The following is a 16,237-nucleotide window of genomic DNA, read 5'->3' as shown; positions in this document are numbered from 1 at the left end:
GTAGCCCACTTGTCGACGGATGTCCAGGGACCCCAACATCCGCCGCGGCCCTTGTTAACCCGCGCGACGACCGATGCGGTATGGAATTCTTATTTGTTTTTTTCACCATATTGTATGGGTTGGCGGGGGGTTTTTTACGGGACCAGATGCCAACCTGATCCCAACCTTCCTCCTTTCTCATCCGGGCTTGGGACCGGCAATGGCGGAGTTGTTGTTGTTGTTGTTGTTGTTGTTGTTGTTGTTGTTGTTGTTGTTGTTATTATTATTATTATTATTATTATTATTATTATTATTATTATTATACAATTGTATCACAGCGGCCAGTTGTTTCGCCAGATTTGGCATTGGTTACTAGTCGGGCCCCACCCAGGAAGTTGGGGAGAAGGTTCACTCCATCTAAAAGTCAACTTTGGGACTCCAGGGCACTAGAATGAAAAGCCAAACTAATATGAATTTATAAGGTTCATTCTATTAAGACCACCTAACCTGGCCAACCACTGGTGGGTTTACCTGTGCAACCCCTGCTGCATCACCTAAGTCTAAGGACAACTAGCATTTGATTTTGACCAGATCATAATAAAAAGGCAGAAACAGAAAAGAACAGCTGGGGGGGAGGGGGGAGGAATAGTCACTTTCCAGCCAGGTCTAAACCAGCAGATTACAAGAGTAGAGAAGTAGACATAAAATAAGCTGTTAACTAACTTAATCTGCCCACCCACCCACCCAAAAAAATCAGAGAATGATTGAATTTTAATTAATTCCTTTCACTTTTGCAACAAGGAACGAATGAGTAATTATAAGCTCATGCAACTTAGTCATATGGATTCTCAATTTGTGATTAATATTTCATTATTCTGGATGTTAATCATTTCTAGTTCACCAGGCATACTTTCAAGCAATCAATCCGATGTTTTTTATGAGAAACATTATACATAAATGAATGTCAGAGGTCTGTGCTTTCATTATAGGATAACCAGTTAACGATCGATCTGTGTAGGCCAGCCTGACCTTGCAATTACTAGTTTATCTCTGCAATACATTGCAATAGAGTTATTAATTTTACTTATTTAGACTTTATTCTTCCACTTGGCAGTTTCACGGAGAACAACGTCTAATCCATTAATAACAATTATCAATGACACAGGGGGTGCATGAATAACATGTTGTTGAAATGGTGATATTTTGCTCACAGACATAAGCAACTTTAAGTACCTGCTCAATTCCAGGAGGCCCATTTCTTCAATCCATTATATCAAAAGGACAGAAACAGGAGGGGGTGTTGACATTCAGTACATTAATACATAGAACCAGGATTCTCTGCTTTAATTGCCTAATTTGTTTTCAGGTAGGAGGTAGAACTGCAATATAGAAAGTTCCTTTCTTTGTAGGGTCAATTTCATCTTTTTCTGGATGACATGTAACAAAGACAGATATACTAAAGAGTGAAAGATAGCTCAAATGTAGGAAAAATGTAGCATCCAAATATAAAATGCACCCCCACCTTCGGAGATTCGAAGTATGACTATTCCTTTAAAATGCTTCTCAAAATGATGCTGCAAAGTCTGTGTTTCTACCTCTGTGATGAAGGAAGTGGGGATGATGGGAATTGAGAATAAATATCAGAAAAGAGTCAGCCAACACAAACCATTAGGAGCTGCTCTAATACAAGCTGACTAGATCTTCTCATTACAATCAGACATCTCATAACAGGTTGATACAGAATTCAATCTATCTTTGCTAATTCCAACCTAATCTTCATACCTAGGATGAAAGATCTGAAGTGGGCATATGCGATCAAAGATGCATAGAGAGGGGGTATTCTGGTGGTTCTCCCCAATTCAGGTGAACCCGTAATGGCAGCAGTGGGAGGCTCCGCCTATCTTTATATATGTGTGTGTGTGTGTGTGTGTGTGTGTGTGTGTGTGTATATATATATATATATATATATATATATATATATATATATATATATATATATATATATATATATATATATATATATATATATATATATATATATATATATATATATATATATATATATACTTAAAGTCACAACCCCTGGTATGCCCAAGTGTGGGAGGAAGGTCACACTTCCACTCTCTGTCATTAGGCTCGTCACAAGAGTCCATCCAGACAGAAACCCAATATTTTTACTGTTGCCTTTGTTATATTTGTGTTTTTTATTTGTGCTGATAAATAAATAAAGGAAGACTAGTATAGATCTATTTCAAGCTATTTAGCTCTCATCAGCTAGCCATATCCTTACTGGCACAGGTTCGAATCCCAGTAAGGATATGGCTAGCTGATGAGAGCTAAATAGCTTGAAATAGATCTATACTAGTCTTCCTTTATTTATTTATCAGCACAAATAAAAAACATATATATATATATATATATATATATATATATATATATATATATATATATATATATATATATATATATATATATATATATATATATATATATATATAATTAAAAGTTGTAAAAAAGGCAAGATTTACAAAATACAAAAAGAGAAATAGAACTCATTACATGTTTACAGCACAAATGACAAGAATTCATACATATATCTACATAGTTCATCTCACCTTGCCTACTATGAAACTAGGTTACTAATTCTATGCAGGTATTCATAACGGATTTTTCCTATCAGATCATCAAAGTTTTTTCAATACTATGGTCTATGATATTGCTTGTAGGTGAATTCTCACCTCTAATATATATCTTATCTCATTTGTTACTTAGTCTTTGTATATCATATTTTCTTTTAAATTGTTCCTTAAGTTATTTTAAGTTAATAAAATATCGCATTTATATATCTTAATTCTCATTGTCTTTCTTATCAAACCATTTGTATAGTTTCTCCCAGACTTTATAGAAGTCTGTGCCTTCTTTTTCATTAATCAGCATTGTTAGTCTATTCATTTCCGTTATTTCTAAAATTTTATTTATAACCATTGTACTAGTGGGGGCATTTTCTTTCTTCCAGCACTGCGGATATGAGATTCTTGCCGCCGTCAGGATATGGACGAGTAGATATTGATTGGTTTTAATTATTTTTGGATCTATTATCCCTAATAGAAATATTTCCGGATTGAGGTTTAATTTAGTTGACATAATTTCGTTTAGCCACCTTAGTATTTGCTTCCAATAAGTCTTAGCCACCGGACACGTCCACCACATGTGGTAGTATGTGCCCAGTGTTGTTTTACATTTCCAGCATTGGCCGATGATTTATATATATATAAAAGAAAACTAGAAAAGGAACCATATTCCTTAGATGTTGAAGCTACAATGTGCTAGAAGATGGTTATACCGTAGCAGCTCAGGGTAAAGGAAAGTGTTTGTCGAGGCTTATACAGCAGAGTGCATAAATCAGCAATGCCATTTTAAATAAGAACAATAGTAGTTTGCTTATTGTTATTTATGATTAGACGGTCCAGAACTAACAATCCAACTTATGGGCCTTTCCCCCCAGGTTGCCCTTGTTTTCATTGGATCGTTATAAAAGAAACTTGCAAAGCCAGGTTCCGTCTGACAGCTCTCCTCATCAACTTTTGACTTGGTCAATGACACTTTTATGTCTTTCCATTATAAGCTGCTTGCTTCAGTGGTGTCACATACAGCTAAGCTTCAGAAAAGCTTGCCAAAAAGATAACAGAAGATAGGAGGATGTGCTGGCATGAACAGGTTTATTTGTTACTATTTCTAGACTATGGACAGCCTCACTCAGCAACAAAAAATGTGGCTGAAAGGAAAGGGGAAAGGGGAGAGGAGTGGGGAGGTAAAAGGGAGAGAGAGGGGAAGGTAAAGGGAAGGGAAGGGAAGAGGGATGGGAAGGGAAGGGGGAAGGGAAAGAAATGAAAGGGGAAAGTAAAGTGGGAAGGGAAGGAAAGGGAAGAGGGAAGGGAAGAGGGAAGGGAAGGGAAGAGAAGAGGGAAGAGGAAGGATGGGATAGGAAGGGAAGGAAAGAGGAAAGGAAAGGAAAGGAAAGGAAAGGAAAGGAAAGGAAAGGAAAGGAAAGGAAAGGAAAGGAAAGGAAAGGAAAAACAATTTCCACCAGAGCAGCCCTGAATTGTGCAACTAACCTTAGAACATTTTCTAGCCTGAGTTTGTTATTTATCTTATTTATAGTTAAATCCCCAGACAAACGTGAACCCCAAAGAGTCTTACAAATAATTTAAACCTGTTGCAACAATACAAGTTATTAGAGATACACAACAACATGAAAGGTTGGGAATACTCAGGAATAGATGTTTGAGTTCCTTATTAGAGCTTGATCTGGGGGATAGAGGTGCTACATGTTTTATTGTTTTATTGCTCTTTCCATTGTTGGGTAGTTTTTGTTCAGCTGAGCATTTATATCTAAAGCCAAATGTTGCACTTTCATAAAAGACATAGCAAGACATTGGTTCTTTTATCTGTCAATGGCAAATACAACTTTTTTCTCAGGCAAAAGGGACATTGTCCTGGGGAAAGTTTGTTGAAAGTCACATTCTAGTGATTGGACAGATTTGAAGCCATCAAGGGAATGGCCCAATAATGGTTTTCTACTATATTCATTATCGGTTTGGTAGTGGGAGTGCGCATGTCTGGGCATGCGCAGAACCTTCTACGCATGCGCAAAAGGTCCATGATGATGTCTGGGTGGGTGGGCGGAGCCTCGTGCCACCGCCATTACCGGTTTGCCCAAATCAGTGCAAACCAGCAGCATGTCACCTTTGGAGTGCCCAGCCAAAATTGTTGGCACTTGTCATTCCATTTACTTTCTTGTTCTCTCATTTCTGATCTCTCATTATCTCTCCTTCCTATTTCTTTTTGCCCTGCAAGTTTCTAGAAAAAGACAGATGGTTCACTGTGAAAATTGATTCCTTGCAGAAGACTTGGGTCAAGGATATGGCTGCACTATGGCCTGATAGATGTTGGAACAGTCCCATGTAGGCCAACTTAGATGTCAGGTCACTGTCACTCAAAGAATTTCTTTTCCCAGTTGAAAATTGAGGTAAAATTATCAGTACAATTTCTTTGTCCATTAACTTACCATCACTTGGAGAATTTCAAAAGACAGTTTATGGCAGTTCAAGTGTCACATACCAATTAATTGATATGGTGATTAGTTCATAGTTGGTGTGATGAGGGATCTGGAGGTTAAATCCAGGTGATATGAACAGATAAGGAAACTAGCTACATCTAGTCTAACAAAGAGAAGGTTTAGGGGAGACATAATAGCTGTCCTTTTTTTTTACGAGGGTTGGTCACACAGAAGAGGGACTTGACTTATTCTCCAAAGCACCATGCCAGAGTTTGTTGCATAAATTCAAATCCAGAAGGACATTACAGATAACTGATGCAGCAGGATTCATTAACTTCTTGATATACATAAGAATAGATAAATAAATGAACAATACCAACAGGTGGTTCTTCTAAGTAAACACAAAGCAGGAGAGTTACAGGCAAACACAAGCAGTTTCATTTCAACAGAAAAGCACAAATAGACTGCTAGTTTACTTCTCAGAGCAGCAGACTGCTTAAGTTTCTGCACAGACTCAGGTCTGTTTAAGCTCCCATTGGCTGACTTAGTTGCTATGCCTATTCATTGGCTGACCTTGTTCCCATGTCTCTCCCAGTCACAAATATTTTAATGCACCAGAAGTCAGGATTAGACATAATAGGTGGAAGCATATCAAAGAGGGATTCAACCTGGAACTAAGAAAAAAATTCCTGATGGTAACAATAATTAACCAATGGAACAGCTTGCCTCCCAGACTTGGGGAGCTCCATCACTGAATTTTTTTTAAAGAAGAAATTGGACAACCATTTGTCTGGGAAGTTATAAGATCTCCTGCCTTGAGCAGGGGGATGGACTAGAAAACCTTCAAGGTTCGATCTAACTCTTTGATTCTAGTTAAATCCATAGTCAACACTAGTGAAGAATTTGAGCAGCATTTTGATCAATAAGACATTTCTTAGCCCCATCCCTATTATCCCATGTTTTCTTCCAACATCTATGGGAATTCCAAGAGACACCTACAATGTGGCTGTACTATAAAGTAGATTGGTATTCTCCCACAATCATGATTTTTTGTGTTTTTTATTTTTATTTGTACTTGTGTTTTAATTAATGTGATGTTGTTTTAATTGTCACTGGGGTTGTATACTGCCCAGAATCAAGTTCTGTGAGATGGGTAAATATATAAATCTGCTAAATAAATGAACAAATACGTGTCTAAAACCCACTGAACGTTAAGAATGGAAGCTGGACCCTGCTGGCCCATTTAGACAATCAGTTTGTTCTGACAAAATGTACAAGGAAGCTCACTGTCTCCTAGCAGATGGCCTTCACAAGCAGTTTTACTGTCATCAAGGCTGAAAGTCATTGATTCCTTTGACTTCTATGAACTAGGATAGGCTAAGATAGGCTCAAGATCCAGATGGATCTTGACAGACTGGAACACTGGGTCCTATCTAACAAAATGAAATTCAGTGTAGAGAAAAGTAAAGTCTTACACAGGCAAGATAAACCAAATGTACACATACACAGTGGGTGAAACCAGGTTTTATAGCAGTGACTGTGAGAAGGATTTTGGAGTCTTAGTGGACAACCAGCTACATATGAGCCAGCAGTGTGCGGCAGCAGCCAAAAAAGCCAATGCAATCCTATATTGCATAAACAGAGGGATACAAACAAGATCAAGTGAGGTACTAATACCACTCCATAAAGCTTTAGTAAAACCACACCTAGAATACTACATCTAGTTTTGGTTACCATACTATAAAAAAGATGTTGAGACTTTAGAAAAAGTGCAGAGAAAAGCAACCAGGATGATTAAGGGACTGGAGGCTAAAATGTATGAAGAACGGTTACAGGAAATGGGCATGGCTAGTCTAGGGAAGAGAAGGACCAGGGGAGATATGATAGCAGTCTTCCAATATTTGAGGGGCTGCCAGCCTTTTTTTAAAAAATCAGTCAAGCTGGTAGCTAGCCCCACATCTCTTGCTAGTGGGGTACAGTGGCCCAATGACTTAATGACACTGGAGATGATTTCAGGTACAGCAGTTCAAGCCCTAGCTCTGCGTGGCAGGGTGAGCTCCCATCACTTACCTCAGCTTCTGTCCACCTAACAGTTCGAAAGCATGTTCTATGCAAGTAGATAGATAGGTACCATTTTGGTAGGGAGATGAGTTGTGCTCTATGCAGTAAGTCAGATTCCTGATGGCTTGGAATCTTCCTGGTTGTGGTATCTGCTTGCAAGGCAGCTCTTGAAGAGAGGGGTGGATTCGGTAAAGTTGCAGGAATAGCCACTCATTCTATAACAGGGCTGTTACCTTGGCAAGCCAAACTATGCATTAGCATTGTGTCTCCTATTATTAATGCCATATGCTAATAATAATAAATCTCTTGGTAAAGGCTTGTTGTTTCTCCTGCCAAGAAAAGCATGTATAGTCAAGTCTATGGTTTTCCCAGTTGCAATGTATGGCTGTCAAGGTTGGACCATAAGGAAGGCTGAGCGCCAAAGAATGGAGGCCTTTGAACTCTGGTGCTGGAGAAGACTCCTGTGAGTCCCTTGGACTGCAAGGCGATCCAACCGGTCAGTCCTAAAGGAGATCAACCCTGACTGCTCTTTAAGAAGGCCAGATCCTGAAGGTGAAACTCAAATACTTTGGCCACCTAATGAGAAGGAAGGACTCCCTGGAGAAGAGCCTCATGCTGGGAACGACTGAGGGCAAAAGAAGAAGGGGACAACAGAGAATGAGGTGGCTGGATGGAGTCACTGAAGCAGAAGGCGTGAGCTTAAATGGATTCCAGAGGATGGTAGAGGACAGGAAGGCCTGGAAGAACGTTGTCCATGGGGTCACAAAGGGTCAGACATGACTTCACAACTAACAACAACAACAAAGGTTTGTTTCAACCTTTTTGAACCTTCCCTAAGTTCAAAACCAGAAAAGGTATCTTAACATGGTCTTCCAGTTGATGACAAAAAAAATCAACAGACAATGACACTCTTTGGTTTCTCCTCTATATTTGCAGTCATTGCAAACCTAGGCTGCATATGAGCAAGTCTTCTGGAATATGGCTCCAGTACAGGAGATACATGGCTCTCAATGGTTTATCTTCTTGGCCCAATATCTGAAGCTTATTTCAACCTTCCCCAGTGGAAGGAAATTAGAAGAGTCATTTCAGGAAATAAATTTGTCCTCTTCAGAGATAGGACAGCTTCTACCAAGCATTGGAACTAATTGTCTGAAATAATGAGATGCTGTCTAAGGAAGACTAACTTACAGTACAGCATAGCTCTCTAATTAACTGATAATGGTCAAGGTTATGACGACAAAGTGAAGTTAGTTCAAATAATTTCTGAAGCATCCCAGAAAAAACTGTCTCGCTGTGCAAACTGCTCCAGAAAGGTTACGACCGGTCCTTTCATTCAAACATGATCAGCATTGATGGCTACTATTGAAAGGACAGAAATGATCCCAAGAAATTCCTCAGGAAAACATCACAGAAGTATGTTTGACCCATAGAATGGTCTGAGACAGAAACCGAGACATTTCTGACCCCAAGGATCACATCAAATTTCTGATGAGTCTCATATACTTCTACATTCTGTATTTCTGTTTCCCCATTTCTCTAATATTAGCCTTTAACCTCTTCTGACAATTTCAATTATTTTTATTCTGATTTTGTTTCCATAGTTACTATATACTTCTGCAAGCTGACTATAGCTTACTTGGCTTCAAATCAGTTTCATAAATAAAAATGCTCTCGGTTCTCCTCACACACAGAATAGAATAGAATAAGACAATTGGAAGGGACCTTGGAGGTCTTCTAGTCCAACCCCTGCTTAGGCAGGGAACTCTATAGCATTTCAGAGAAATCATTGTTTTCTTAAAAACTTCCAGTGTTGCAGCATTCACAACCTCTGGAGGCAATTGTTCCAATTGTTCAAACTGTCAGGAAATTTCTCCTTAGTTCTAGGTTTCTTCTCTCCTTGATTGGTTTATATCTATTGCTTCTCATCCTGCCTTAATCTAGAGGTGTAATAGATTAATAAAAGGGATATACTCATAGGAAATAGGATAGTGGCCTGGGAATTCAAACTGTAACAGAAAGTATCATGTTACTTTTCTATTAATTTTCATCCATCTGTACAATATCCAGTAAGCTGCTTGGAGACTACAGAAATAGTGGCATATACATTTAAGGATAGATGATGGATGGATGAATGGATGGATGGATGGATGGATGGAGATAGAGGAGTTGGAGGCAGAGGTAGATGGAGAAAGAAAGAAGGGGGAAATAGAAAGAGGAATAGATAGAGATAGATGACAGAGTAACAGCATTGGGAGGAAACTTGGAGATCCTCTAGACCAACCCCTTGCTCAAGCAGGAAACCATGCGCTATTTCAGATAAGTGGTTATCCAGCCTCTTCTTAAAAACTTCCAGTGTTGGAGCATTCACAACTTCTGGAGGCAAGTCATTCCACTGATTAATTGTTCTAACTGTCAGGAAATTTCTCCTTAGTTCTAAATTGCTTCTCTCTTTGATTAGTTTCCACCCGTTACTTCTTGTCCTGCTTTGGAAAATAGACTCCCTCTTCTTTGTGGCAGCCCCTGAGATATCAGAACACTGTTATCATGTCTCCCCTAGTCCTTCTTTTCATCAAACATACCAAATCCCAGCAATTGTTCTTCATATGTTTTAGCCTCCAGTCCCCTAATCATCTTTGTTGCTCTTCTCTGCACTTTTTCTAGAGTCTCCACATCTTTTTTTTTTTTTTTACATTGTGGTGACCAAAACTGGATGCAGTATTCCAAGTGTGGACTTACCAAGTGGTATAATAAAGAATTTCCTGTTCTCATCCATATATAGATAATAATTCTCCTGTGTGGATTCTCTCCATCCAGGAACTCACTAGGAAAAAAGAAGAGGTTTAACCAATTCCTAGCGATTGTTCTTGACAACACCGTACCGATAAAGGAAAATATTTGTAGCTTTGGGTTGAAATGAGGGGTCCTTGGTGCTTTCTGAGCTCTTTGGTTTTTTGGCAGACATTTCACTACCAAACTAACATCATCAGTGCTAAAATCCTACTCCCTTCAAGCATTATGAGCCAAGGTGGCGCAGTGGTTAGGGTGCGGTACTGCAGGCCACTTCAGCTGACTGTTATCTGCAGTTCAGCGGTTCTAATCTCACCGGCTCAAGGTTGACTCAGCCTTCCATCCTTCCGAGGTGGGTGAAATGAGGACCCAGACTGTGGGGGCGATATGCTGACTCTGTAAACCACTTAGAGAGGGTTGAAAGCCCTATGAAGTGGTATATAAGTCTAACTGCTATTGCTATTGCTATTATGATGTTACTTAGTTTGGTAATGAAACATCTGCCAGAAAACCAACAAGCTCAGAGAGCACCAAGGACCCATCGTTTCAACCCAAAGCTACAAATATTTTCCTTTATAGGTACAGTGTTATCAAGAACAATAGCTAGGAATTGGTTAAACCAAGGACCCCTCGTTGATAATGCTGATTTCTCACTACAGTGGGAATCACATTGTAGCAGTGGTGATTAGAGATCCCAGAACAGTGATGGCTAAGCTTTTGGTGCCAAGTGCCTAAAGCATGCATATATGCCCATGCAACCCAAAAATGGAATGTGAGTGCCCCACATACATGCACCTCCATGCATATGCATCCCCTTGCATGCACCCTTCCCCCACATATGCGAGCATCTCCCGCGCATGCGCCTCATTCCCTCTTGCCCATTTTTGGCTTCCAGGTAGGTGTAGAAGCCTCCTGCACCAACCTGGAAGCAAAATGGGGCGCCGGGGCACAGTGTAAGGGCCCCCACATGCCCCATTTTGGCTTCCAAGTTGGTGCAGATCTTCTAGGCCCCAAATAGGGTGCACGAGCATGAAACACCCCCCCCAAATGCAATGCGAGTGCCCCTCCCTGCACATGCGCCCCTCTGGTGCTAGGCTGGGTTGGCGGCTGGCATACCCACAGAGAGGGCTCTGCATGCCACCTGTGGCACACATGCCATAGGTTTGCCATCAGGGTCCTAGGAGGAAAGAGGGAGGCACTAATGCATTGTGTGAAATCAGCAATCTTAATCAAAGATCATTGCTTTTATCCACCCCAGTGATCCCGAGACAGAGTGCTGGTTTGCCTCTGTCAGTAGCAATAAGAGCAATTTGCATCAGGAGAAGTGAGACTCCCCCACTTCAACTACTCTGATTAGCTCATGAAAATCGCCGATCTGTTCCCCACTGGCCAGGCAACAGCTTCTAAAGGGTTATTAAAACTATGTCTAATTCTCCGAAGACACCACAAATGGTAGGATATTATTCAAGCAAGACCAGTTAGATTATGGATTTTTCTCTCTCTCTTGTTCTTTCGCTCTCTCCGTAATCCATATATGTAAATATATTTAGACTTGTGGCTGAATATTTTGCAATAGCAGTTATTATTTTCTAATACGGCTTAGTAAAATAGTGTTGTGGCCTGCTGGCGGCCAGCAGAGCTGGCAGCAGATTCGGACAGTGAAGAGGTTGAGGAGGAATATGGGCTGTCCTGGCATCTGGGGAAGGCTCTGATGAGTTGCTCTGCGTTGGAGGCAGAGATGGGGCCAAGGCTATATGGCAGTTATCAGCTGCCTTCAGAGTCATACATCAGTGGGGCAGAAGAACAGCTGGAGCCTGTTCCCAGTGTGTGCATGCACAGAGTTGCCAGACAAAGGGAACAGCTAAGGAACAAGACTCAACTTGGAAGTAATGCCACAGGTGGATGATGAATGGTCTCTCCCATAGAGAATAAAAGAGGAGTGAAAGGGGAGTGGAGTTTGCAGGAGACAATTAGTTCATTCCTGCATTCTTGCCAAGTATTGTGGTGTCTGAAAGATATCGGCCTGGCTACTCTCCAGTCTTATGCACTGGAAACAAAGTCCTTGTGTGTCCAACCACACTTGGCCAATAAAGAATTCTGTTCTGTTCTGTTCTCCTCTACTCCATTCCATTCCATTCTTTCTGTTTTAAAGGGTTTTTTAAAAAATGTTTTTCATTTTTATAGCATATAACCACATGTATACTATTACATAGCCTACATCATATTGTATTATTAAATGTTTACATCAATTTATCTTACCATCAGCACAATGACTATATATGTATACCTTTTTGTTCTATTTCTTTAAAAAAAAGGAGGAAGATATATGTTAAAATTAAATATGTATATTGAAATGGAATTATAAATACCATTATCATAAAATGGAGCTCGCTCAGAAGCTGAAATATACCAAACAAATGAGATGGAGAGTGTGAAGCAGAGGAGAGAGGTAAGGGAAAAAGGGAGGGATAGGAGATAGGACTAGGGGGACGGAAGAGGAGGAGAGAAAGGAGGAGTGGAAAGGGGAGAGAGGAGAAGGAGAGAGGAAGGGAAAGTAGAGAAGCGAAGGATGACAGAGGGAAGAAAGGAGGTAGGGAGGGGGAGGAGAAAGGGAGAAGAAAGTGATGGATAAGGTACAAATATGATATATGGAGAGCAGAAGAGCCAATAATTCTTTTTGGGAGTTGATGGTAAGATGAATGGATGTAAACATTTAATAATACAATACCATTCCATTCTTTCTGTTCTGTTCCTAATTCTGTTCTGTTCCTTATTCTGTTCTATTCTTTCTTAGGCTACACTAGGCTACTGTTTCTAATTCTATTCCATTCCATTCCTAAGAGTGCAGCCCTGCTCCTCTCTATGACACTCTCTATGTAATTACACAACATCAGAAATAAGGAGATCCACTGTTTGTCTGATCCCTTGTTGAAAAAGAGATTATAACTCCTCATGAGTGCAAGGGCTGTAAAAGATAAGCTGCCCTGCAGAAAACTCAGTGCTTATCTGGGGCAGTAAAATGTTAGCACTCCCCAGAAGCAGCTGATACAGTAAAATGCTCCTTTATGATGGGCTATAATTAAAATATATGCATGTGCGGCCGCGCATAGTTAACTGCAATGTAGGAACCAAATCAGCAACCTATATTGGTAGGTTTGAAGAGTTTCCTTACTGCAGGGAGAGGTTAATAAGTAACGAAAGTAGTTCCCATCTGATCACCACAATTGAGCCCAAGGTTTCTGTTGCTAAGTGAGACATTTGTTAAGTGTGTTTTGCCCCATTTTATGACCTTTCTTGTCACCCTTGTTGAGTGAATGGCTTGCAGTTGACAAGTTAGACACCTGCTTCTTAAGTGAATCTGGCTTCTGGAGGGTAGGATGAACGCCTGGGGGTTAAACACGCAATGCATTTGGGGGGGGGGGTCGGGCGTGCACATTCACATGCCTGCGCACCTTTGGCCACTCATTCCAGAAAAGATTAGCCCTCAGTGCCCTACACCATTTCTGACAGATGGCAGTCCAGTCTCTTCTTGAAAGCTTCCAGGGATGAAGTTCCTACAACTTCCGAAGGCAACTTCTGTTCCATTGGTTGATTGTTTTCACTGTCAGAAAATTTCTCCTTATTTCCAGGTTGAATCTCTCCCTGGTGAGTTTCCATCCATGATTCCTTCTCTGGCCTTTCGGTGCTTTGGAAAATAGCTTGGCCCCCACCCTCCTCTCTATGGCAGCCTCTCAAATATTGGAAGACTGCTATCCTGTCTCCCCTGGTCCTTTCCTTCACTAGACTAGCCATGCCCAGTTTCTGCAACCGTTCATCTTATGTTTTAACCTCCAGTCCCCTAATCATCCTGGTTGCTCTTCTCTGCACTCTTTCTAGAGTCTCAACATCTTTTTTATAAAGTGGTAACCAAAAGTGGATGGGAAGGTTGGTTCAGAAGAATGTGGTGATAATTTAGAAGTCCACTAGAAACTTCTGCTATCAAGAGCAGATCGTAGGATCTCACACACATCTCTCTCTTTCCATTTGCTTTTCATCTGCTTCCTAAGGATTTTAATCTTGGAATAACTACCTTGTACTGTACTTCGAGTCCTTTGAATTCTGGTTCTGGAGAAGACTCCTATGAGTCCCTTGGACTACAAGGCAAGTCAGTCCTAGAGGAGATCAACCCTGACTGCTCTTTAGAAGGCCAGATCCTGAAGGTGAAACTCAAATATTTTGGCCACCTAATGAGAAGGAAGGACTCACTGGAGAAGAGCCTCATGCTAGGAATGATTGAGGGCAAAAGAAAAGGGGGACAACAGAGAATGAGATGGCTGGATGGAGTCACTGAAGCAATAGACGTGAGCTTAATGGACTCTGGGGGATGGTAGAGGACAGGAAGGCCTAGAGGAACATTGTCCATGGGGTTGCAATGGGTTGGACATGACTTCGCAAGTAATAACAACAACTGTACTTTAGTGGGAGGCCACAATGGCTCAGTGGTTAAGGATGCTGAGTTTGTCAGCTGGAAATCTGACAGCCTGGGTTTGAGACTCAAGTACGACAGGGTGAGCTCCCATATTTGCTCCAGCTTCTGCCTATCTAGTAGTTTGAAAGCATGCAAAGGTGAGTAGATCAACAGGTACCACTTTTCTAACAGCGTTCCATGCACCTCGGCATATAGTCATGCTGGCCACATAACCATGGAAGTGTTTTCAGACAATGGTGGCTCCCTCAAGTAAGAAACAGAGATGAACACCACCCCTGAACACAAATGGGCAGGACAAGACCCTTACCTTTATCTTTACAATACTTGGTCATCTTCTTCAGTCAATTCACTAGGTCAAAACTGAATGCAGAGAAAGATACAACCTTTGACAGCAAGTTGGAAGGATCATTATCATCATCATCACCGCCACCACCAACAATATTGTTGTTCAACATATATTAAATTGCTCTAGATAAATAAACAGTGTGGTTAGACATATTTATGAGATGCCACCAGATGCCACCCCTGACATCATGTCAAACATTATGTGTGATATATCTTTGAAATGGTTCCAACTCTCTGCTTACTGCAAACAATATGAACCTGCTGCCAGCTTCAATTACTATCTCTGCTTGCCCCTCTGCACTTTCAAAGGTGTCTCTTGTGGGTTTGTCATTTTGGGTTCCAGCATCACAATAACCTGTCGCCAACTATTTGCAAGGCTATAATAAACACACTTAAACCGAGAAACTTTTTACATCCATCTTTTGCCTCCCATGTTAGAAGCCCAGCTTCATGAAAGGAGGCAGGAAAAGAATTTCCTAGGCAACCTCCATGCAGGAATCCCCAGATAGTACACAGAGTGTGCAAATCTGCCTGAACTCAGTGTGTGCTTCTTAATAATTCTTCCATCACTTTTGCCGAAGTGGTTCAAGTATTTGTGAATGTATATATTTCTCTATATTTCTGTCTTTCTCTTTCTCTCTCTCTCTCTCTCGCTCTGTCTTTCTTTTTCTCTCGCTCTCTCTGTATGTGTGCGTCTCTCTCTGTCTCTCTCACTCTGAGTCTGTGTGTGTGTCTCTGTGTGTCTCTCTGTCTGTCTGTCTGTCTGTCTCTGTCTCTGTCTCTGTCTCTGTCTCTATCTCTGTCTGTCTCTCTGTCTCTGTCTCTGTCTCTCTGTGTGTGTGTGTGTGTGTGTGTGTGTGTGTGTGTGTGTCCGTCCGTCCGTCCGTCCATCCATCCATCCATCCATCCATCCATCCATCCATCCATCCATCCATCCATCCATCTTTTAGTGACTCATTTACCTATACAGTTGAAGATTCTTTCCAGGCTATTATTATTATAATAGCTGCTTGTTAAAGATTACTATTATATGACTATTATGTTTTGCAACAGCCTCGTAGTCCGTTGAAGCACCCATGTCATTCGGACCCAGCTGTAGCAGAGGCAGGGCTGGATTTATCATTTCTAGTAGAAGAAATAATAAACCATTAAAGCCAAAGTCGGGCCTTTTTTCCCCCTGGTATCATGGTTGCTGCCACTGTCTCCAGTTCAAATTAACAGCACTACAATGGCAAACCGTTACATGCATTAGATACACTGTCCTTCCGCATCTAAATCAACACAGAGAAAAAAATGAATATCATGGATTATTAAATAGCAATCAAACTAACAAAGTAATTCAGTAGCAATAGAAACCATATAATGCTGACGAGGAGGAGGAGAAGGAATAAAATGTATCTACTATGGACTCCCAATAATTCAGGATCGCTCCAAAAGAGGTAACCAGAAGAGTTTGACTTAATGTGTACCTTCCCTGGAGGCAAGCAGGACTGCTTGCCAGAGTTCATTTACTATTAAATATCTACAGTAAGCCCAAA

This window comes from Thamnophis sirtalis, unplaced genomic scaffold (genome assembly GCF_051295495.1).
Source record: "Thamnophis sirtalis isolate CommonGarterSnake01/CBP01778 unplaced genomic scaffold, rThaSir2_p1.2 scaffold_13, whole genome shotgun sequence".
NCBI classification, from domain to species: Eukaryota; Metazoa; Chordata; class Lepidosauria; order Squamata; family Natricidae; genus Thamnophis; species Thamnophis sirtalis.
This window is presented reverse-complemented; position numbering follows the sequence as displayed.